The following is a 22,788-nucleotide window of genomic DNA, read 5'->3' on the forward strand; positions in this document are numbered from 1 at the left end:
GACTAAGAGTTATTTTAAAAACCATTCCAGAAATGGAACTGACTTTCTATCTACTACTTAAAGAAAAAAAAGCCTTCATTTTTTTTCCGGTGAATATTTCCATGGCTGTTCTGTCGAGATGGCTTTAGGCAGCTGTTCCCACTGGTGTCATCTGCATGGGGCAGACAACGAGAAGCCGTCGACACCAGTTAGGCAGCAGGCTTTGAGCAGCCCAGGACTTTTGGTCCACCAACAGAAAAGGATGCAGACTGATGCTGTAGTTTCAGGACAATTCCCTGGGTCTCTTTAGCCAGTTCTGCTCTTCCCAGTTCAAGGTACTGGGAGAGAAAGCTTAGGACTAAACTGGAGATACATTAGTAGCGCTGATGCAAAGAGCTGCATCTGCCTCCCTCCGCCGAGAAAGCCTCGTCCCTCCCACCGGGGTCCTTCAGCTGTGCCGAGCCATGAATTTCACAGTTCCTTTTCAGCTCTTTTTTACCTACCCTGTCCCAAGAACAATGCAATGTCATCTCTGATCACATCACGCTGAGCTGAAAGCCAACTTCAAGGTACACCTTGGAGAGAAGAGGGCACAGCCTGAACCACGTCTTCAAATGTAGGCGCTGTATCCACCACTCTAAAGAGAACAGAGCGAGTTGAATTATTTACAGCAAGTATTTTGACTGCATCCTTTTTTCTTTTTCCCCCCTCCTCTTGTTAAAGAGCACAAAACAAAACACGCATACAAACAAGTCAATGAAATGAAACATTTACTATCTGTGCAAGGAGTGTTAAATGAACTCATTTCAGCTTCTCAATTAATATCCGGATGTCCCCTAGTCACTGCCAAGTTTTTTTCACTTTGGTGAGTAGGTAATGACATTAATACCACCACGTGATCTTCTTTCTCTTCCCTTATTGAGTCACCTTCCCCTTAAGAGCAGGAGTTGCTTTTAAGGTTCATCAATTGAAATTGTTTGAATGCACCGAGAAAAATAATAAAACGAACATTTCATAACATTGGTAGGAGCATTTCAGGCATGAGCACTTTGAATATTTATTCGCCCTTTGTGTGAGCAATCTCAGCAAGAAAAAGGCGGTGTGAATAAAAGGAATTGCAAATACCAGCGAAGTAGGTAGGTAGTTTTCATTCATGAGAATATTTGCACAGGCTCCTGGGAGAATTATCAGGCAAGGTAATACAAAATCCCGTGTAGCGTCAAAGCTTTGGACACTCCGTAATCCTCCTTGTCCAATGAAAAACATCTTTTCCTGAGAGCTGAGGGCCTAAGCTGTTGTTGCTTGGGGTTTTTTTTCCTGGCTTGGGAAGCCTGGAGAAGGATTGGAAAAGCTTGAAGAATTGTTATCTTTGCCCTGTTTCTGTTTCATAGTGCCTCATATTTTCTCTGCCTCTCCTCTCCCACTTGCTCTCTCTCCCTTGAGCTGAAATGGAGAGAACAAGCTAAGCTTCTTGCAGAAGTCCAAAAAAAACAGGGGAAAAAAGGGATGGCCAAGCAGCCAACACTGTTGGAGGTGCAGAAAGGTGGGGGACTCAAAGGGAAAAGCCAGTCAAAGAGCAAGTCAGAGCAGAACTTTGTACCACAGGTCTGGATTAGACAAGATCCCATCTGGGATCAAAAGGAGAACGAATTGCTAAGGAGTAGAGTCAAAACATCCTTCTGCCTGGGAAAAAGAACGCAGGATAGCAGTATCCACTGAGTTTTGGGGGCTCAGCAATAAAAGCACCAGGGCCAATTTACTCATAATTAGCCTTTATGAGAAAAAAAATCCTACAGAATTTCATTCTTGCCATAGGATTTTATAGGGTGGTTCAGAAACGTATAGCAAGGATATTGCTTTCCATTATCTTGCACAGGTTTTTAGAGCATTTCTCTAGAACCCTGTTGGTTTCAGCCCTGTTAAATTCAATAACTTCCCTAAGGGAGTGCTTTAAGTGTCAGGCTTGATTCAGTTATATAAAGGGATAAGGGAATAATCGTTAGACAGTGCACAGAGATGGGAGAAGTGGTTTTGTGTGGCACCAGTCTTATTTAAGAACAGTCTGAATTTATAGATGAGGCTGATGAGAAAGTTGGAAGCAACTAACATAAGTGTAAAAGACAAAACCCAGGCAGTGCTTTTAGAGACGGCTGTGATTAACTGGGATACCACAGAGACATGAGGATGGTTTCAGACGAGTATTTTAAGTGGTTTTAGATGTTTGTCTTGGTTTCACCAAGATGATGCCCCATGTGCTCTTCTTGCTATTCATAACGTAAGCTATGGGCACTGGAGTTTATATAAGACCCTGTATTGCTTGCTTTGCAATTAACACATCCTGCAATTAGCAATCCAAAACACTGAAGTCTAATATTTCTTCTTACTGCTAATACAGAATATTTTACCTCTAATATACTGTTGTCCTTGCACCTTAATTTATTATGACAGTGTGAACCACGACTAATCCCTCTGAGTGCTGAGCACAGGCAGAGACCAAAAACCCAAATCACCGTCTCTCCTTCCAACTACTGACCTGGTATCCTCTCCAGGAAGGGAGGAGGGGGACAAATGTGGCCTTCAGGAGACAAGGAGTGTGAAGCATGGTGAATATCTCCATCCAAGTCCTGCTCTCATCAGGAGACACCTGCAATTTGAAGAGGAGAAAAGGCATGGGGTTGGTTTTACAATGTGTTGCAGCAGGGGAGAGGCAGATCCCAACAGCCAGGTTTCTAAGGGCACATGTGAACTTAACGATGCTCTGACAGACTTTTCACCTAGGCTGTGCATCTCAAATGTCAAAAAAAAAAACCCAAAACCAAAACCCAAGCAGACAGGCCCAACACCATCTTCTTCACTAACAGAACCGCTAACAGAAGCTTTCTGCCACTAACCAAGGATATTTATCAGCACTTCTGAGAAGATCTGCTTCATAAATAGGTTATCCCCAGCTTCCTCACCAACACCCAAAACCCTTCAGGAGGAGACACCTCATGACTCCTCACCACCTGAGTCTGATCCAGCCCCATTAGCTGGGACCCTTCGGGCCATGCTCGTGCATCGTGTGGTGCCTTCCCAAGTCTGCATCCAACGACGCTCAAGATGCCGTTGAGAAACGCTGCCAACACCAACTCCGACTGCAACGTGAGCCTGGATATTGCTGGAGTCAGCAGCAGGCGAGGCAGATTTGGGGCCTTTCCTCATTTTGCCATCAATGCCCAGAAACCAGTAGCAGCAGGTGGCAGGGCTGGTCGGTGCCAGGACACGGTGAGGTCACCCACGTGCCTCCCTGCAGCGCCCACGTGGCTGGAAACAAACTTCTTCCTCGCCTCTGCCCGTCGCTTAATGCCCGAAGCCTGGAGGAGATCAATAGCTCCTGGTTTTGTACAAGTCAGGACAACTGCAGGAACTCTTCCCAACTACCCAAACGCCTCATTTATCTCTGAAGTTACGCAGCTTTTCCTAGCCCTGTGCTGGGTGCAGACTTCCTGGTCCATCATTACGAACCCTTTTTACGGCTTCTTTGGGTTCATCCCTGGCCTGAGCGTGAGACGCTCCATTTGTTTTGGCAAGAACGTCCCTGAGATTTATACCTATAATTATACAGGTAACCTTTCCGACAGGGAATTTTAAAATGATCAACGCTAAAGCAACCTACGCATTAAATGTGATTAATAAGACGCCAAATGGCCGTGAGTCTGCACCTCCCTGCTTGTTAAGCACGTCAGCTGGAGCATCCCTGGCTGATCCCACTGCTGCGAAACATCGTGGGACACCCGAAAATGGTGTGGAGTGGCCTCGGTCATTCCTGTTGGACATATCCACCCCTCCCAGGCAATGTCTGTGGGAGGGTTAGGGTACACATGAGCACAGAGGATGACATTCATCTCCCAAAGTTTAATTTCCGAGGATGGAGACTTCTTCTGGTCCTTGTTAATATCTTCTCCTACCCTTCCTGCTCTCTGTCCTTTTATCCCCTTCCCGGTGGGAGCTGTACCGGTACAGCCGCAGCCGGAGGGATGCTGAAGAGGTGATGGCGGGATCTCAAGTGACAGGAGACAGATGAGCGCAAGCCTGGCTGGGAGGCAGGTTAAACGAGGTGCCTGCTCCCCCAGCGCAAGGTCCTCTCCGCAGAATTGTCTTGCCATCCCCAGGGGCGCCTAATGGAGCTCTTCTCCTCGCTCACTGAGCAGGCACCAGCTCCACCTGCTATCAAGGCACCCGCTACCCGATTAATCGGGGAAAATAGCATCTGTCAGGATATCTATCATGACTCGCGGAGGCACGAGGTCCCCTCCTTCCACCAGAAAGGGTTGCACGAGCATAAGACAAAGCTTTGCCGTGTGCAGCATTGCCAAGGAAGCTGGCTTCACGGTGTGCTTGGCAGGTTGCATAGCGCTATCCGTTATGGCCCGCGTTGAGTCGAGGTTTTACAAAGCTTGCATTTTGCTGATGGGTTGCCCAAAGACAGTAAAAATCAGTCATAGTCAAGCTTGCATTGACCTTCAGTTGACGGCTACAGCACACTAAAATTACAGGAGAAACCCTGATAGCTGCTTCCCTATTCTCTGGACAGAGTTATTGCATATAAATTGTGTATTGATTAGAGGCAGGAAACGTTAAGAAGCGTCTTTGGGAAAACTGGAGGGTGGAAAGAAATTCAGGGACTGACAAAAGAGTTACTTTGATTAGGAAGGAAAGCAAAGTAGTGGGAAGAAAAAACAAAGGCAACCACCCCTCAAGAGCCTCCCACTCCAGATCCAAAAATGCGATCAGGAATCATCTCTTTTAAGGAAAGGAAACTGGATTTGGGAGCTGTTGTGGCTGGGCATTGGATGCAGGAAAATGAGCTGGCTTCCTCGCTTCACCCAATGCTGATGAGGGTGGAGGCTGGGGAAAAGAGCAGCTATACTTTCTGCCGCTCCCAGATTTTGCATGCCAAATGGGGAAAGCGATAGATCACCTAACGAGTGTGTAACGAGCATGCTTGTTTCTGCTTTCTAGCTCAAAGTGCTTACAGGGTAAATACACATTTTGGACTTATTAGCTGTACTTACTAGGTTCTATAATCTGCAGAATGTGTCATTAGAGTATGGGCAATCTCAAGTGGTCTAAACACACTCAGAAAAGTTTCTTGTTTCTCTTCAACTTTTCCTGCCTCGACCTTAGATTACCATCAAGAGGTGAGGTGCTTGTTCTCACACTGGGAAGCCTCGCCAGCCCCCCCAGGACCCTACCAGAGGCTGCGGTTCCCTGACCTGGGACAGATGGGACACTCGTGAGAACACACGTGGCCCTGGCCTGCAGCTGATTACAGGGTACAGGAGTCTTTCAGAAATTTGGCTCTCATTCACACAGCCAAATAACATGTGGTGTTCATAGTAAAGTCACAGCACTCCTTTGGATAGACACCATTACGCCAGGAGCGGCTGGATCAGCTACATGGTTTCGGCTCCTGCCTCCTGTCACTTTGCTACTGGGCACTGCCAGGACTCTGCCTTCAGTAGGACAGCTTTTGAATTACACAGCTATCAATAAGCAGAAAATAGAGGTTTTAAAGTCGGTTTGGGTCTACGGGAAAACCCTGCCAGCTCGTCACAGATGGGACCGGTCAGGGCCAGAGCAAATGCAGGTTCCTGGGCTTATCCGAGCGTACAGAAATGAACTGTTTTAGGACTCTCCCACCTACCAGACTGGTACAGCCCAGGTTTCTCCCCACCCCAAATTATGTGCCTGTGACTCACTCCTCCTTTCGCCTGGAGTAATCTGCCTGCTGGGCTTCCTATCTGCCTCCCCTTTTTTCCAGGGCGCAGGCTGGACCCCCACCTCCAGGCGGCTGCTCCGGTCCATCCCTGCACGCAGCAGTTCCCCCCTGCAGCCATCTCGTAGCCCAGATCCTACCTTTGCCCCCAAAATTAAACACAGCCTCTCATTTAATGTTTGTCTCCCTTTCCAGACAAGAGCGAGCTGGCAGCTTGGCCAGGACTGGAAAGGCAGTCTGTGGGAAAGTCTTGGATTCCCACACCACGGACAATTAGCTTCTCCATACAACATTTCCCAGGGAAGCTTAGCTTTGCTAGTGCAGCCTTTTTTTCCAAAATCCCTTTAATTTCACACCGGTGCATGAAAGAGAAAAGCTGGTCTGGCCACCCATTCCTGCAAAGCACAGCCACATACAGCTCCAGCTGGGATCATCAGAGCTTCTGGTGGCACTGTGCTCCTGTTCAGAGAAGAGGGACAAGGGGGACCCTTTACCCCAGGCTGGAAACCACCCACAGCAGATGCAGAGAGGTGAGACATCCTTCCGAGAAGACGGATGAGGACAGGAGGTGAGCCAGCTCAGCTCTACCTCAACACCCAGAGGCCTCTCAGATCCAGGTTTTCCTAAAAGCCAGGAGACTGTAGCAGAGAAGCCCAAGGATGAAGACGGTTCTGCATCGCTTGCCTCTGGTGTAATGCCTCCAAGGCCATTACACCACAAGGACCAGAAATTAGACAATGCTACAGAGCCTAGCTTGACCTAAATCAATTGCAGCAGCTGTACCTAAGTTCTGCCTCTGACCTATCTTTGAGCAGTTTTTCTTTTTCCCCAACGTATGTCTTTACGAACACTTACGTGATATAAAGCCACGTTTTACTTCCTTCTGGTTCCTGCTTATTGTTTTGGCCAAAAAGCTACTTGCAAAGGCGGGGTGGGGGGGGGAAATAAATCAAACAAAACCAAAAAAGCTTGTGGAATATCCTGGACTGCAATGTACCCTTCCATACGGGGTCAAGGAGGTATCCAATATTAGGGTCAAACAGCGGAATAAAATCAAGTGGTGGTTGAAGTGGAAGATGGGAAGATACAGTGCCAAGCACATCACTTGCTGTCTGCGCACAGTGCCAGGCTGCAGCATCCCCTACTATCCCCCTCTGATCAGCAGTGAGCCTGGGCCACGGCAGCAGTGCCCGCACCCCTACTCCGTTTATGGCAGTGCCCCAAAAACCAGGCAGGCAGGGCGGGACATCAGGCTCCCCACAGGGGTAGGGACCACCTGGGATAATTGACCTCTTCCAGAAGCAGCAAACTCCAGCCCTACTAACAGAGCTAATGCATTTCTCCGGGACAACAAAATGCGACACAGTACAACACGAACAAGGATTTTCATGGTGATTTTACTCTAATTTATACGTAACTTCTTTTTATGAGCATCTAATACACTTTGAAAGCAGTACTCACCTGTGGGAGCCTGGTGGCCGCCTCACACTGGGCTGAACAGGAGAGCAGTGATAGTGTAAAACCAGAACGTTGTCCTTGTAACCACCTAGCGAGAGAAGAAAAAAAAGAAAAAAGAAAGCGTGACCACTGTTTTCTTTTTGTTTCTTTGGGAACTAACATCCCATCTGTGATGTAAATAATGAGCTACCCAAATGGACAATTTCTGGTTTCTCTTCCCTCGCGGGAAGCTCTGGCTCCGAGAAGCCTCCACTGAAGTGAGTAGAGCTTATTTGGGTTTATACAGGAGTAAGAGGGAGGAAAGTGGACCGTAGGCTTCAAAAGCAATGCCACAGCTACCTGTTACAGTAGCTCCAGATTTCTGGCCACCAGCCAGCAGGTTAGATGGCCAGATAACCCAAAAGTATCACTTATGTTTCTGCATGCTTAAGATTTCCCTCCTTATTTCTCTGTAGCGAAAGGCACTGTCCCGTACTTAAAGAAGAGAGTGGATATAATGCCAATCATTAAAGTAGCAATTATTTATCTCACAGGAGCTCCGAGAGGCTTAATTAGTTAATATTTGTAAACCACGATGAGCTCCGGCGATGAAGGATGCAAAACATCCAAGGAAAGAGAATGCTCACAACAAAGCCCAAAGCATCTCTGCTTTGCCGGCTGAGCTCCCCTTTGCTGTCCAGAAAGCCCGGCTGGTTTGAACCCCACTCCTCGCCGGTGGCACTGCGCGTGGTGAAGCTGAAAGACACCTAAGGGAGCGTTCCCTGCTGCATGCCAGCTCTCCGAAACCCAGCATGAATATGACACTAATGACATCTTTCAGAAATGTAATTAGCCTTCATTCATGGCAAGGTACATTAGGGAGAATTCAGAGGCTCGGAGAAGTGGGCTCCAGTGGGTGAGAACTGAGGCTTGTGCTTTGAAAGCTGCATTAGGGAAGGGGAAAAAAATAGAAAAGAAAATGTTCTAATATTACTTAATTACCCCAAGACATCCTCAGATGTAATTGAGCTTGGAGGGCTAAATGAAGGCTGCGCGTGTGAGACCGGCAAGAGGCTGATGCATTTATAATGAGGCCACTTTGCAAGGCAAACTAGGTCCCCACGGGGGGAGAGAGGGGCAAAGACGAAGGACAAGAAGGAGACTGGGGAAGTATCACAAGGTGCCTGAAGATCCGTCGATCTCCAGAGGCTTCGTGCAAAGTTCCTTCCCCTCTGCTCGTGGTTGCAGGCCAGGCTGGAGGGAGGAGGGAGGGTGGGAGATGAAGGGTGCGGATGCGGGTACAGCACTGCCCAGCAAACCACACACCGTGGAATTACCTCAACTCACAGTTTGGACACTAAAACCCCACAAAAACCCCTTAGTACCAAATAAAACGTATAAGAGCTGCTACCTCACACTGACGGCGAGACATCCCTCCATCCAGACCCAGACCCAAGACGTTTCGGCAGCTAATCAGCATCCTCCTCGGGAAGGCTCTCCAGGTAGGGAGCTGGGATGGGAAAGCGAGCACAAGCTGTCCTCGGGCCAGGGCCGACTGAAGATGAGAGGGGAAACCTTCCCCATGCTGGGCAGGGTTTGGCCCTGTTGCTCCCATTAACATTAATGGAAACCAGGTGGCTAAATCCCAGTACTAAAAATCAGCCCTTTTATCCACAACACCAGAGGCCCAATGCATGCTCACAAGCCCATTCCAGCCCTGATTTACATACTGTATAGAATGAGACATTAAAATCCAAATGGTTTATGGTAATTAATGCTCATTTAAATATTATACTGGTAACTATCACTTCCAATTCTACTCAGCCTTGAAGGGGCTCTATGCGCATGTATATATGTACAGGGAGATTTTAGAGGGATACTATATCTTCTCTCCTGATTGCTGCTTTCCCAGAAAAAGGATGTTTAATGTTCATTAATTGTTTCACTTTGAGAAATTGCTGTGAAAAGTCACCACAGGAGAGCAGAAATTTTTTTTTTTTTTTTTTTAGTTTTTGTAAAAAAAGTAATAATGGGAAGCCCTGCCTGTAGCACGGATGTATTAGCTGAGTACAGCACTGCTAGGGCTGTTTAAGCACTGCGATGTGTGACAAATAGCTATCAACGCTGAGCTCCCTGTCACCGGAGGAATGAAGACTATGAAGATCAAACAACCTTTAGGTGGGAACAAAATGCATTATTTATCACCAATTAATCTTTTTTTTTCCTCCTTGTTTGCTGGAGAGCCCAAGCAGTAGGACTGGCGTGGGAGGCAGCGCTACCTTGCTGAAAGCAAGGGGACCTGTCAAGCACCTTTGGTGAACCTTGCACTGATCCAACCCTTTGCGAGATCAAACATCAATGGGAGATAAACAGGCTGCAGGACAAACCTACAGGTTGTGGTACAAAATAAAGGCACAAGAGGCTGCAAGCATCCCAGTCCTGTTTTCAAGGCTCAAGGAGCCACTCCAGCAAGGGCAGGCGGGCATGGCCCTACTTTGCAGTCGAAGCTGGACCACGGCATCCTCAGAGGATGAGGAAGAAAAGGTGTTCATTGCCAGATTCTTCAGGAAGCAGTCCAAGCACCGAGGGCTCTGTCTCTTCCCGTCTCCTATGGAGTTTCCTCCTGGGAAGATGAATGATGCAGAAAATCATCCCTCAAGGGGTACCTGACAGCATCCACTCTGGCATCTACCAGATGTCCAGACAGCCAACCCCACTGAATCGCAGAGAGAGCGGCTCTCTCTGGGAGCATCTTCTGCCCAGGAGGTGGAAAAGGGCCAGTGTGGTTACCCTACCTCATATTCACCTCTTTCTCTCTGAGCACCAGGAGCACGGCCAGAGAACACGAGACCTGCGCAGCACATCGGCGGGATCCAACCGTTAGCGGCTGCGGCAGCTGCCCTCCAGTCAATCTCACGGCACAAGCGATGCAAAGATAGAGATGAAGTTGTGTTCCCCTCTTTCTCCCGGTGCAGACAAGCTCTGCGCAGCACCTACACCGAGCCCGAGGCCTTTCGCGTTATTCACTGTGAGATCAGATGGAGAACAGAGATGGAGTGTATGTGGCAGAGGTGTGAACAGCAGCAACGGGGGAGCAAGGGGTTAGCAGAAATGCACGGTACAGGTCTTGGCCAAGCGAAATGGCCCGCAAACCCACCCGCATACTGAGGGCAAGTGATACAGGTTCACACTTTGTCTGAAAAAACTACTCAGGTTATTTGATAGCCTCATGCTCCAAAACATTACCCACCCATCCATGGGAAAGCATGGGAAATGGCGGCAGAGCCCAGGAACTGTTGCAATGCCCCTATTATACTAATGATATTTTCTGCCCAAACCATCCCAGGTGTGGCTCCTTCTTGCAAAACAGGGGTAGCCAGGAGAATCGCCCTGATCCCTTCAGGCTCGGACCTGTCCCTTGAACCACAACTCCCATGAGAAGTACCCAGGATTTTCTTGCAGGGGACCACCAAGTGATGCTGAGAGACGTAAGCAAGAGCCTGTGCCCATTCCAAATGCTTGACAAGGTCTTGCAAGATCCATGTTTGCATTAAAAAGAAATTAAAAGGTTTTCCACTCCACTAGCTTGCCCAAAGCCTGCATACTAAATAGTAAATGCTACCGTTGAGGTTGAATAAAATCTTCATGAAAAAAAGCTAGCAGTCATTGAATACATCATGAACAATGACATTGGGGAGGCATTGTTCTTCTTCTGCCTGATGGACCATGCTGAAACACCTGTTTCTTATCATGAAACCGTTAATAACTGTCACCACTGAAATCAGTGCTGAAAATGTGTCATTAAGTCAAGTTATTCCAACCACCACCTAACAGAAAAAAAAAGCAGCAAGGAGGAATAGAGGCAAAACTAGATCTTAGATAAACCCAGATAAATGTCAAAAACATACTTGTCCATGTGTCCACTGAAAAACCACTTGCCAGAGGGGAGGGAAAAAAATCCCACCAAACCCAGTCTACACATTAGATGGCTCCTGCCTCACAGACGTCTTCTAGCTGACATAAAAAACACAGCTGGATAACCATAGGCAATTTTAACTGATTAACTACAGACATTGACCCCTTCAATTAATTCACCAGGGATTTGTTTCATCCCAATCATCTCCTAAAGCTACAGCCTCCCCATAGAGCCAACAGAAAACCAGTTTCTGGTCCTGCCTTTCCCCTACACCAGCTCTAAAAGGGTAACAGGGCTGGTTACTCAGGGGGTTTTAAGGTAATCCTGACTCAGGTAGGAATGACAGAAAGGATGTTTTGTACTTAGGAGGGTGGACATTTGCAGAACGCAACCCCTTAGGGACCGCAAGGTCTTTATCTTCTCAAAGAACTAGAGCGACGCACAAGTAAAATCCCCTAACTTTGTGTGGTTCACGTGTGGAAACAGACCTCAGTTTTGCAGTGCAGGACCACCTTCTGCATCAAAACCTCTTGCTGACACTCATTGTGCTGCTCACTGGCTATATGAACCTGATCTCCCATAACCATTGAAAGCCTTAGATTGGTTTTATATAGCAAAAATGGTTATTTCTCCACAAAATCACAACCAGTCTCAGGGTTTCCTCTTTCCCTTCAAGGCCCTGGTCAGGCCTTGGTTTAGTCCCATATTGGGCTGTTTCTGTCCAGTGGAAACCAGTGGCCACCTTGTAAACTAAACACATCTGTCCAGTTTTTGATGCCTTCTGCACTGGCAAAGCAGGCAGAGATATGAAGGTTGCTTGTCCATGGTGGTCTACTGCCTGAATTAGCTGCCTTTTTTCCATTATCAAGGACCAACCCTCTTGAGGCACCAGTGAAGTACTCCGCTATGTATAAAGCATCATCGACTGGAGGCAGCAACTCCATCCCCTACATTTTTGGCACAAGGCTATGTAGTCCTTCTAGCGAAGCCCTCGATTTTGAGGTGGGCAGCAGAGGAGCTGACACTGGGCCCATTCACAAGGAGCCACAAGAGCTCACTGAAATGGTTTCAGCGCAGTCCTGTCCAAAAAAGTCATTTACACTGGTATTTTCTGTCAAAATGAAAAATTAAGTGGAAAATTCCCAGCTAGAGCAACTCTTCGCCCTCAGCCTGGGAACCCACATGGTGCCAGCCTGAAAGCTTCACCCTCCTTTTACTGCACAGAGAGTCTGGATCAAGTCTCCTTATTTCCATTTTCTTGAAAAGTCCAAGTTTATTTTCCCCCGCTGTCCCTTGATTCACAGCTGTATCGCCTGGAAGAATTTTAAAAAGATCCACACTTCTCCAGCGGAGCAAGTGCACTCAACAAAAAGATGCACCTGAGATGACCTTGAAACAATCTGAAATGAATCTCTCCAACCCGAGCTGCTGCAGAGGGGAAACATTTCTTGTGCGGCCGCGTGCACACCGAGCCACGGTCGGGGCTTTGGAAAGTGGGATACGGATGGCATCCTTTATCTTCCTCTGCAAACTCCCTGACAGCCTGAGAAAGGATGGTTCAAAGGAGCAAAACAAAACACTCACCTGCATGACAGAATAGTTAGCTTAATCCCCCAAAGGCAAATCCCGTTAGCATGTAAAACTAGGAGTGATAATTGTAACCAGTTTTCAACCTTTACTGTAGTGGAAATAATCACTTCAGCGGTGCTGCCTTGCTTCCCAGAGACTTCTTTCTCTACAGATTATTTTAAACTAATCTAACAAGGGGGAGCAGAAGAGAAGGAGGATATAGGATTAAAGAAGAGAGAATATTTAAGACTGGGGCAGGAGGATGTGATTCAGACAGCTACAGGTTCCTCAGGCTGGTCTGAGCAGCATCTCTGCCTGAGAAACAACTCAAAGGCAAAAAATTAAGAAAATGGGTAACACACAAATGGGATTTCACGCAGATGGCTTCTGCCAGGCAATCCTGGTAAATATATTTTTCTGGGAGATAACGGCTTTTTTTTAGACAAAAGCCAATCTTTGTCTTTTGTGAGAGAGCTTGACCATCTGGACTTCAGAAAAACATTTGATATTGTGCCACATGGGCAAATGATTAGTTAAACTGTAGGAGGGGAACATTACAATAAGAATTATGAATCAAAGAAAAGCTTTGCCTAAAAAAAAATAAGATTACAATAGATAGATAATACCAAAAAAGGAGGCAGTCTGGAGGGATTTTGCTGAGCAGACTGTTCAGTGACCACTCACATTCAATGCTTCCTTAACAACAGGGGGACCAACACTCATCAAACTCACTGTTTAGGAGGAAAAACAACCCAAACCAATGAGTTTTGGCATCATTCAGAAGGAAATGATGACTTTGAGAACCAGACCGATGGATGTGGAATGACATTCAACAGTACAAAATTCAAGGCCGGGTTTAAAAGATAGTGGCAAGGATGGAAACTCAGTGGAGATGACAAATGATAAGACCCACCCGTGTGGTTTAGCTGTCCTACAACAGATCGGGGGGCCCTGACACAACACGATTATATAAAGTCATCTACAACTCAAAGTATTGCCAGGAGAGAGAGAAAAATCTATTAACTGCTAATGAAGAACATCTCCAGGAGATCATAACCTGAGTACTGTGGTGAGGTTGGAGAGAGCAGATATAAACCACTCATCAACACATTTAGCTTAGCTAATTACTATTCACTATCGTATGAACCAGGGCCTGAGACAGCCTCCATGGGAACAGCAGGAGCAAACACCCACCTGCCAGTGAGATAGCTCTCGATAAAGTTCATTAAAAAGGGGCATGGTGAGTGGTTGGTTGCAATAGCGAGCGACTGGAGACAATGAGCCATGAGATCCTTCCAGCCTCACGTTCCTCTTACACCAGTCATTATCGGGGGAGCAACGATACTCCCCAGTTGGCCCTGTGCCCATCATCATCTACCTGCTCACCAGATCCCTGTGACGTGACATGCCAACACGGAGAGGCACTAGTGCAATTAAACTTGTAATTAGTTTCTGGCGGCACACCCAGTTCGTGGGCACCTCATTGCCCACTTCACCACAAGTGGGTGAGTCCCCTCGCAGCTTGAAGAGGCACTTCTCCTCCCATGGCAGGGCTTCTCCGAGTGCCCAACATGCTTTCCACAAACATCATTTGAGGGCTTCTAGGCTTTGCTTTATACAAATGCTCAGAAATACCCTCCCTGGGTTTTTCCCAGGTCCAAACCAGGTTAATTTAAGGCTTGCTCGTTCAGGGAGTGCTCTCCTTATTACAGCTGAGCCACCTAAATTTAGTCTGGAGTTAAGTACCTCTCACTCACTCTATGAAGACTTTACAAGAATACAGATATCAATAGCTATCTCAAAAACCAAAATGCTGAGGAACAGATGCAATACAAGCTGGTCTTATGTCCTACCAGCATGGGAGGTCACACAACACAGCATCTCCAAACCCACCTCTTCGCCAGCCCTCTCCAAATGCAACGATCATCTTTGGAGGAACACAAACCCACGGTTTCTCCTTCCTCAGGCAGCCCTACAAGGTCTTTGGAAAGCAGTAAGGGATGAAGTGAGGGGATTTTGGCAGAAATTAAACTGAATTTACTCTGGTGAATTTTCACGAGAAGATACTTAGGGCAAACATTATTAAGCCTCCCTAGGTAATGTAATTAGAAGCTCTGCCCCTTTTATCTAAAGTTTGCACACAAAGAAAATCCATCACTGTATTAAGTGGTAAAAAGGGCTTTTCCTTCTTTTTTTAATTCTTAATAAAGGGGGGGGGGGGGGTTAAAGCCTTCTTTAAGCAGGTGAACATTTCACAAGGAATCCTGGGCTCGTTCTGAGTACTTTTGGATCTCTCCCAAGTAAACCAGGAGCCAGGTTCAGGTTTTACATCAAAATACATGACAATACACCTCAAAATTCAGGTGGCTATTCAAGGGAGAAGACAGCAGCAAAGGCCTCCAAAAGGAGAATTACTCAGGTTTACCCAGCCACTTCTGTGTTTATGGGCAAAACCCACTCACTGTGAGTAAGGATGGTCAGGAACTGAGACAAAATGGGTTTTAGTCAGAGAATGTCAACTTGCCAAACCCAAGACCTCACACGGAGGTGGAAGAAAGGCCACTTCAAACAACAAATTTATTTACCACAGCCAGAGATTTTTCAGCGTCATCATGGAGTTGTCAGCGGTTAAAAAAATAAAAACAAAAAAAAAAAAAGGAAGAAAGAGGAAAATAAGAAAAAAAAAAAAGAGCTTCACAGAGCACGAATAACCTGGTATGCTGGGTACTGGCCAGGGATGCAGATGGTTCAGATTCAAGCCCTTGAATCAAAGCAGGGATTTGTACCTCTCTGTCTCCAACATTCCCAGTGAGGCCTCAGCCATAAACCAGTCCTGGGAGTTTCACTCTCATCTTCTGTTTGAAAAAAAAAAAATAAAAATTTAAAAGTATCTTGGTTTTATTTTGATGTAGAAAAAGTACTTCTTTCGAAATCTCAGGAAGGGTTGTGGGATGAGAAAGAAGCAGGTCCCTTCCCTCCCTGTTTCTGATTACAGCTTATTAGCATCATTGTTTGGTTTAAGATTTCCCATAAAAATTCCATTCCTGGCAAACACCTCAACTGAAAAAGTAAGCAAGCATTAGTAGGAGCCGTCTCTCATTAAGACCAGTTTCTTAAGAAATGGGAGCTCCTATGTGTGTGTGTGTGTGTGTGCGTGCACACGTCCATCTCAGTCAAGGCACCGTTCAATAACTTTCATCCAGTTTTGACATAGGGTAGAAATCGCAAACTATTACATTCCTGAAAGCTTAATGAAAATAAATAGCTGGACAAAGGAGAGAGCAATAGGCCCATGAAGGACAGCCTGCCCAACCTCACTATTAGCCATCAGAGAACCCACACTGAGGAAAGTCATAGGAGATTAAGCTCTGTACCTTCCCCTGCCAGCAGCAGCTCTTGGCTCTTAAAAAATAATAATAAACTGCTGTCAACAATAACCTGGACTAAGAGGCAGGGGGAAAGAAAAGAGGCTTTTCTGTTGAGCTTGTCCTTCTCCTGAGAATGGCCGATTCTCACAGCCAGTCCCCGCTGCTGGCAGGGTCGAGGGCTTTGCCATCGCCAGCTCCAAGCAGATGGCGTGGACACGCCTGAGCTGGAGAAATCTTTTGTAATAAAATGCCTCTCCCAGAAATTAACTTTAATTAAGGCATGAGTGCTTAATATCTGTATTTGAGATATTAAGCCTTCAGTGGAGAGGCCATACCCAGCTTCTCATCTCACACCTTCCCCAGCATCTCCTTCTGCCCCTCGCAGGGGTGCTGTGACCCAGTGTTATCCCCTCCCTTGAGGAGGCAGCCCCGGCTGCTTATTTGTAGGAAAACGTGCAGGAACTTCACGTCTCGGAGCTCTCTATCCCTCCTGGTAAATTTGACAAGGGGTTCAAAACTTGTTAAGAGGAGGCTGGTGGGAGGAAAAGCACTGACAGACAGTACAATTGCATAAGCTGCTTTTCCTCAGGAAACCAGGCTAAAAATAATACCCTGCAATTTGACAGCCTAAGCCCAGGCGAGCCACCAGCGTGCTAGCGAGGATGCAGGAGCAGAGCCTGGCCGGGTGCTGGCTCCGGGCTCCCGCAGCACCAAGCAGGCTCGAGTAAGGCACAGGACCAGCACCCACAAGTCGAAACTGCACCCTCAACCAGCAACGGCACCTGCTGTGGCTACCCCAGACCCTAAGACCCACCAAACCCAGAATTTTGCAAGGGACTCCTGCAAGATCCCCCGGCTACGTACACGCACCTTGCACAGTTTCACCATGCTGCTGCTCAATTAGTCTCAAAAAAGCTGTTTTACTGCCCAAAACCATGTTCCCCCAGTGCAAGAGGGAAATCTTGCTGCCACAGACACAATTCGCTCCCCACACCCCGCTCCGGTGATGGAGGAGAAAACCCTTTAGTAGTAATTGCTATGCAAGGGGGGAAGAGATTCTGATAGCTTTTATTATCAGGGTATCCAGACGTAAAACGAATGCCTGCAATATTTATACATGTCATCACTTATAATAAGTAGCCTGATTTGTCAAACTGAGACAAGATTCAAAGATGTCAATTAGGAGGAGACGGAGGGCGAGGCAGGGAAGAAACGGTGCGTGGTATTTATCAGCGCTGCAGATGCCGCTTCCCAAATGTCAGACGCAAAACCGCAACCGGCTTTGACCAGTGAAGGCACAGCCAGAAACCCAAAACGAGGTGGCGAGGGCAAGGCAAAGGCTGTGGCTGGGTCCTGCTTTGGGGTCAGCCCTCTGCTCCCAGGATGGGTGCTGGTGCTGGCTGGCCGCCCGCAGAGCCTGGGGAGCAGGAGGAGAGGGAAGGTTTCCTTTGACTGCCCTCTAATGCCAGGTAGAGGAAAAAGTGATGGGTGCTGCAGGACACGGCAGGGGCCTGCCAGGAGTAAGGCAGCGGGACTTGGGAGCAATCCCCACAAGGAGGTGAGAGATGCTGCCATAAACCTGATGGAGCCCAAGAACAGACCAAGGAATGAATTGCCTTTCTGGAGACGCCAGCACCACCGCACTGTATGCCCTTGTGGGGTATTTTAAGCCACTGTTAGTGGCAGGGATCCCCCTTTTTCCTCGGTAATCATTAGCCCTGCAGAGAAGCGATGGACAAAAGTCTCGCTGAAGTCTGGAGGAGGGTCCCTCCCCCCCAGTTCGTGGAAGCTTCACCCATGCTTGCGCTCCCCTTGGCCAGGCAAACTCTCCTCTGCATAGCCAACACTTACCAGCAGCAAGAAGACAAAAGCTGAAGTGCACAAGAATTCATTTAAAAGTTAGCGAGTCCTGGCCTCTGAACAACCCCTAGAAACTCACCACCAGCCTTAAAACCTGCCTCCTATAACGCCCATCGCTGGTGGCACCAGGCAGGAGAAAGTACCTGATGGGAGCAGGGCAGTGGAGAGTGACAACCCCGCCATCGAGGTCACAGCTTTGGGGAGATTTATACCCAACGTTTATGTGAACTTTGAGCAACGCTCCTCAGATGTTTTGCACCTTTGGATTTTTGGTGCCAAGCCCCCCTTCTTCCCCTCGCCCAGCAATAGGTGGCAGCAATGAACTGAGCTGGCCGTGCTCTGCAGGGCCACCGCCTCTTGCACCCCGGTACCTGGGTCCTTCCCTCAAACCACGGCCTCTATTTCTGTGCAGACAGAAACCACCTCTGCACCTTTGTTGGTGGCCAGAGGCTGGAGCCACAGAGGGCATGGGCGACAAGGGAACCGGGGTGTCCTCCCTCCTCTGGGGTTAAGTGGCCCCACGTGTACCATTATAGCAGTGTCACCACAGCAAGGATGAGGGATGGGGGGGGGAGAAAGAGAGGAGACCTCCGTGGAGTCTCATCTTCCAGCCTGACAAAGCAGAATCACCCCAAAGTGCCTCAGCTGACGGCGACGGTAAAGATCAATCGGGTAGAAATGTCTAGTTGAAGACCCCTTAGAAATGCAATTACGTGCGATGTTGTTTGCTCATCAAGGCAAAGGAAGGACGCTGCAAGAAACACCTGCAAACAGCAAGAGCTTGCTCCTCAGCCTAAAAATTAGTAAGGAATGAAATGACTGAGGTGTTTTGTCACTGAAAATGGTCACCCAGTCACGGTTTTGTTCGTCAGCCTGTCAGAGACTCAAGACAGGCAACACCCTGAAACGCCAATACTCTACATGCTTTTTGAATCAATGTTAAAAAACTATATCCCGTGGCACAGAGCTATATAGGAGGAAGCCACAGTGTGGGACTGCTGCAGAAATACAGCCTCAGAGTCTGCCTCCCCCCAGGAAGCTGTGTCGCATCTCAGGCAGAAAATATCCAGCAAGTTTCCAGACTCCCAAGAATGTCACCCTGCGCCAAAGTCACCACGAGGAGTCCTACAGGAGAAGGAGCAAACCCCTAAGCAAAGCCAAGGGAGATGCTGACACCAGGATTCGTCTTGCTTAACTTAATAACTGCAGACACCTACATCTGAGCTACTCATTCTGCACGCCTGTCTCTCTGTAATGAAGAGAAATAGGCACTTTTAGGATACAAATCGATTTTAGGCATCCACGTTAGCAGATAAAACCTGAGCTGAAAGCAACGTGCGCCGGGGAAGTCGCAGCTATCAACATCCAAGCTGTCCATGGAGCAAATTGCTCCCAACCACGAGACAAGGGACAGCAGAAGGAACCGGCCCGAGAGCAAGGCACATCTTCACGAGACAAGAGCTGATGTCTGGAGACAGCCATGGCTGACGGGTGAGCGATGCTGAGCAGGGTCACCCTCTCCTCCATCGGAGACGGAGCACCCAGCCTTCTACCTCTGGGGACCGGCCAGGAGGGAAGAAGGATGACAGACACATTAGCACCTTCTTCTTGTTGACAGCTTGTTTTCGTCCAAGCTTTCTCATCCTCTGCTAATTATTTCCTTTTGATTTGGAGACTCTCAGATCTCAGGCTACCCGCCTTGGGGCTGAAGAGGGGGGAAAAAAGCCCTCAGAGGAGGGGGAGGCTCGCTCTTGTCCTTGCATCAAGAAAGCAGGAGTTTCTCTTTAGAGGCATTTGGTGCATATAAAAACTAGAGGCCAGACCTGAGAGCTACAGTACATTGCACTGAGATTTGGGGCTGTCTCGGGGAGACCAGAAATGGTTGAGGTCCTATTGCAAGGAGCACTGATCAGATACGCAAGCGGGGCCAAGGAAGACAACATCAAGAGGCATCCAAAAATACAGCACAAGGATATGCAGGGTAATCTAAGAAATATGTTTTCAGACCTGGGGGGCCACTCTACCTGCTCAGGCCCCATGCTGGGTACGAAGCATAAATCTCTGCAATGCTTCTCCATGGGAAGAGACTCACTAAACAGCAGAAGGTCAGCAAGGGTGATTCAGACCAGTGGTTTGGGAATTCTTGTTTTGACCGAAAATTGGAAAGGAAAAGGGCACACACTCACGGGAGAGGGAGGAGATGGTCTCCACTGGGAAGGGAAACAGTCTGCACGCAACCACAGCCTCTGCGGGATGTAAAATGCTTTCACCGCGCCATCCCACCGGCATCCCTCGCAGCGATGCTCAGTCCTGCAACCCTCCCCAGCTCGTAGCTTTGGGGTACTGCACGCACGGAGCCATGAAGATTAACTCCCCACCCACCCCCAAACCATCACGGCACACGTAAGGCGGTGAGAAAGCACCCGAGGGTAGCGACAGCAGCCCAGAGTCCCTTCCAGCACCCTCCTCGTGTGATGTAAGCCGGGTTGAAAGGACCCTTCGCTCCGCGCCGTCCCAGCCAGCAGAGCTGCAGTGACCCGAGGCATCAGCGCGCTCGCAGCACGCGGGGGCCAACGTGGGGCCGGCCAGGCATTTGCATGCAGAAACCCTCCGCCTGCTTGGAGCTTTTTCAAGCCCATACGTTTATATTAAATGGTCTGTTAGAGATTTGCTGGTACTTTTCAAGCTCTGACAGCCCTGTTTTTATTTCAATTGCCTTTAAGCCACTTCATGGAATTTTCATATATAAATATGGAAATATGCAAAAGTCCTCAGATATATAGGATCTGACACTGTGGTTTAAATGAATCCCCAATGATCTTGTCTTCTGTTCATGCCCCCTCCTGCAGCACCCCTTCCTCCCGGCTCCAGCGCGCCCACTTCGTGCGGAGCAGTAATCCTTCCCAGGCAGGTTGGGAGACGTATCTGCGGTTCCCTCTGCCTCCCAGTGTGCCAGTCTTCCATCATTTACGCTAGCAGGGCCTCTGATTTGCTGCTCCTCCCGCGCAAACGGGGGTCATGCTGTATGGTAGCAGTTCAGTTTTGAGCCAGGCAGAGGAAGGCAGTTCTGGGGATGCAACCACAGTAGTAGGCAGTGGAGAATCCACAACCCGCGGCTGCGGGAAAAGCCTTGGTCAGATCCTGCGTGGCTTCGGAGGAGATGGTCCCAAGACAAAAATCTCTTGGAAATGCAGCTCCCAAAGGGAGAAACTCCTCACCTTACAGCTCCCATCACAGGAAAGCCCTGCCATCACTTTGGTGTTAAATTGGAAATAAAAACCTCTTGTCTCACGCTGCATCTTCCCTTCCTGCCTGTCTCTGCCGGAGGATCAGGAGGGAAGAGCTAACTCAGAGCGGAATGGGTCCCGCAGCTGTGATGGGAGCCGAGGGCAAGCCGAGGTTTCTTTGCCCTCCAAGAGCGGGACAGCAAAATGCGGCATGCCCATGGGCATGCAGGCACTCGGCACGGGGCTGGCTCCCGGCGATGCTTCTGGACTGAAATCTCCACAGGGCCTGCTTGGAAATATGCCTTTCCTCTTTTTCAAATCACTCCCGAGCGGTCGAGTGCAACAAAAACCAACCCCTGAGCTCACAACGGCAGAAAACTACCCAGAAACTTCAATCCCCCTTGGCAGGGGCACACAGTTTACCCCACAAGGGGCACAACCAGGGGTTCATCTAAGTTGCACGGCCATTGCCATCACACAGATGCTTAACAATAAATTAAAAAAATACATAAATCAAGATTAAAGTAAAGGTAGCCTACATGAGGCCAATGCTTACCCTGGTTTAAATCAGTGCAAGCCATTTAAAAAAGGAAGAAGTAATACACGTTCGCTAGTAGAGGGTCAAAGAAAGTCAAATCAGCGACCTGGAGAAAATCGCTGGTTCAGTATGTGCAACAAGAGCCTGTTGAAATAATCTTCCGGCAGCCATATATTTTTCTATAGGTGCCCCATATTCTCCCTGAATACTAACTTGTTTAATCGGCTCGCTGCAGCCCGGGAGGTGGTTCCTTCGTGGCTGAGAAAGCAGCTGGAAAATGGCTGTGGCATCCTGTCGACCTCCGCCTCTCACACTTGTTTTGAGAGCAAAATTGGAAGTTTGGCTTTGCAACAGAGCTTAGTTTGTAAGCTTTGAGGACACACAAGAAGGAAAGCCCAGAAGAGATGGGGCTGATTTACTAAGCACAAGCAATACCGCCTTTGTTTAACAAACTGTGTAGCTGGAAACACAAAACATCTTTGACTAGGAGAAGGCAGCACCACCTACTCAGGGACTGTAGCACTTCTCCTGGACTTCCCCCCCCCCCCCCCCCCCCCGCCCCGCCTTTTGGCCTATTTTCTGCATCAAGAGAATTTCAATTTCCCTCCAAAAGTAACCTGATACAGATCATGAGAAGAAAAAAAATTGGGGAAAAAAGTGTTGGCACAGCTTTTACTGAAGAAGATGCCTATAAACAGCTGTACTGGAGCATGTAATTCTTTCAGATAAAGGGTATTTGTTATTTTCTGAGAGACTTTAAATTTAAACCTCTAAGTTTGGTGTTAGGCCTACACTCCGTTATCAGTTTGACAGGTCCTGATTAACCAAGGAGAATTAACCTCTCAGAGTGCAGAAAAAGTTGATTATTTAAGATAAATCAAAGATTCTTTTCCAGTTCAGATCACACGGACAGTCAGTTATTTTAAGTTGATCCACACAAATACATTTTTGGCTGCACATGCCCTGGCATCCATGGGCTTGCTAAGCTGCTCCGCCAATGACTCCCTGCAAACCCCAGGCTTTGCTGCACCCGGGGCAGCTGCCTTTAGCCGGAGCCTTTCCCCCTTCCAGGATTTACTGGGGGGAGGCTAAGGAAGGGCAAAGCACCTTGTCCTGACTCGTCGGCTTCCAGCAAG

The 22,788-nt window shown here is 48.1% G+C and overlaps 1 long non-coding RNA gene across 1 annotated transcript in view; it reads right to left on the minus strand.

Annotated features, from left to right (window-relative positions):
• Positions 1 to 2,524: 2,524 nt before the first annotated feature.
• The window catches only part of LOC126043130 (uncharacterized), a 38,013-nt gene continuing 17,749 nt past the window's right edge, over positions 2,525 to 22,788 (minus strand). Inside the window, exons 2-3 of the long non-coding RNA XR_007507346.1 lie at positions 7,199 to 7,283; positions 2,525 to 2,623 (exon numbers count right to left, since the gene is read on the minus strand). This is a non-coding gene — a long non-coding RNA (uncharacterized LOC126043130). The remainder of the gene's footprint in view (positions 2,624 to 7,198; positions 7,284 to 22,788) is intronic.

The sequence above is a fragment of the Accipiter gentilis genome, chromosome 9 (genome assembly GCF_929443795.1).
Source record: "Accipiter gentilis chromosome 9, bAccGen1.1, whole genome shotgun sequence".
NCBI classification, from domain to species: Eukaryota; Metazoa; Chordata; class Aves; order Accipitriformes; family Accipitridae; genus Astur; species Astur gentilis.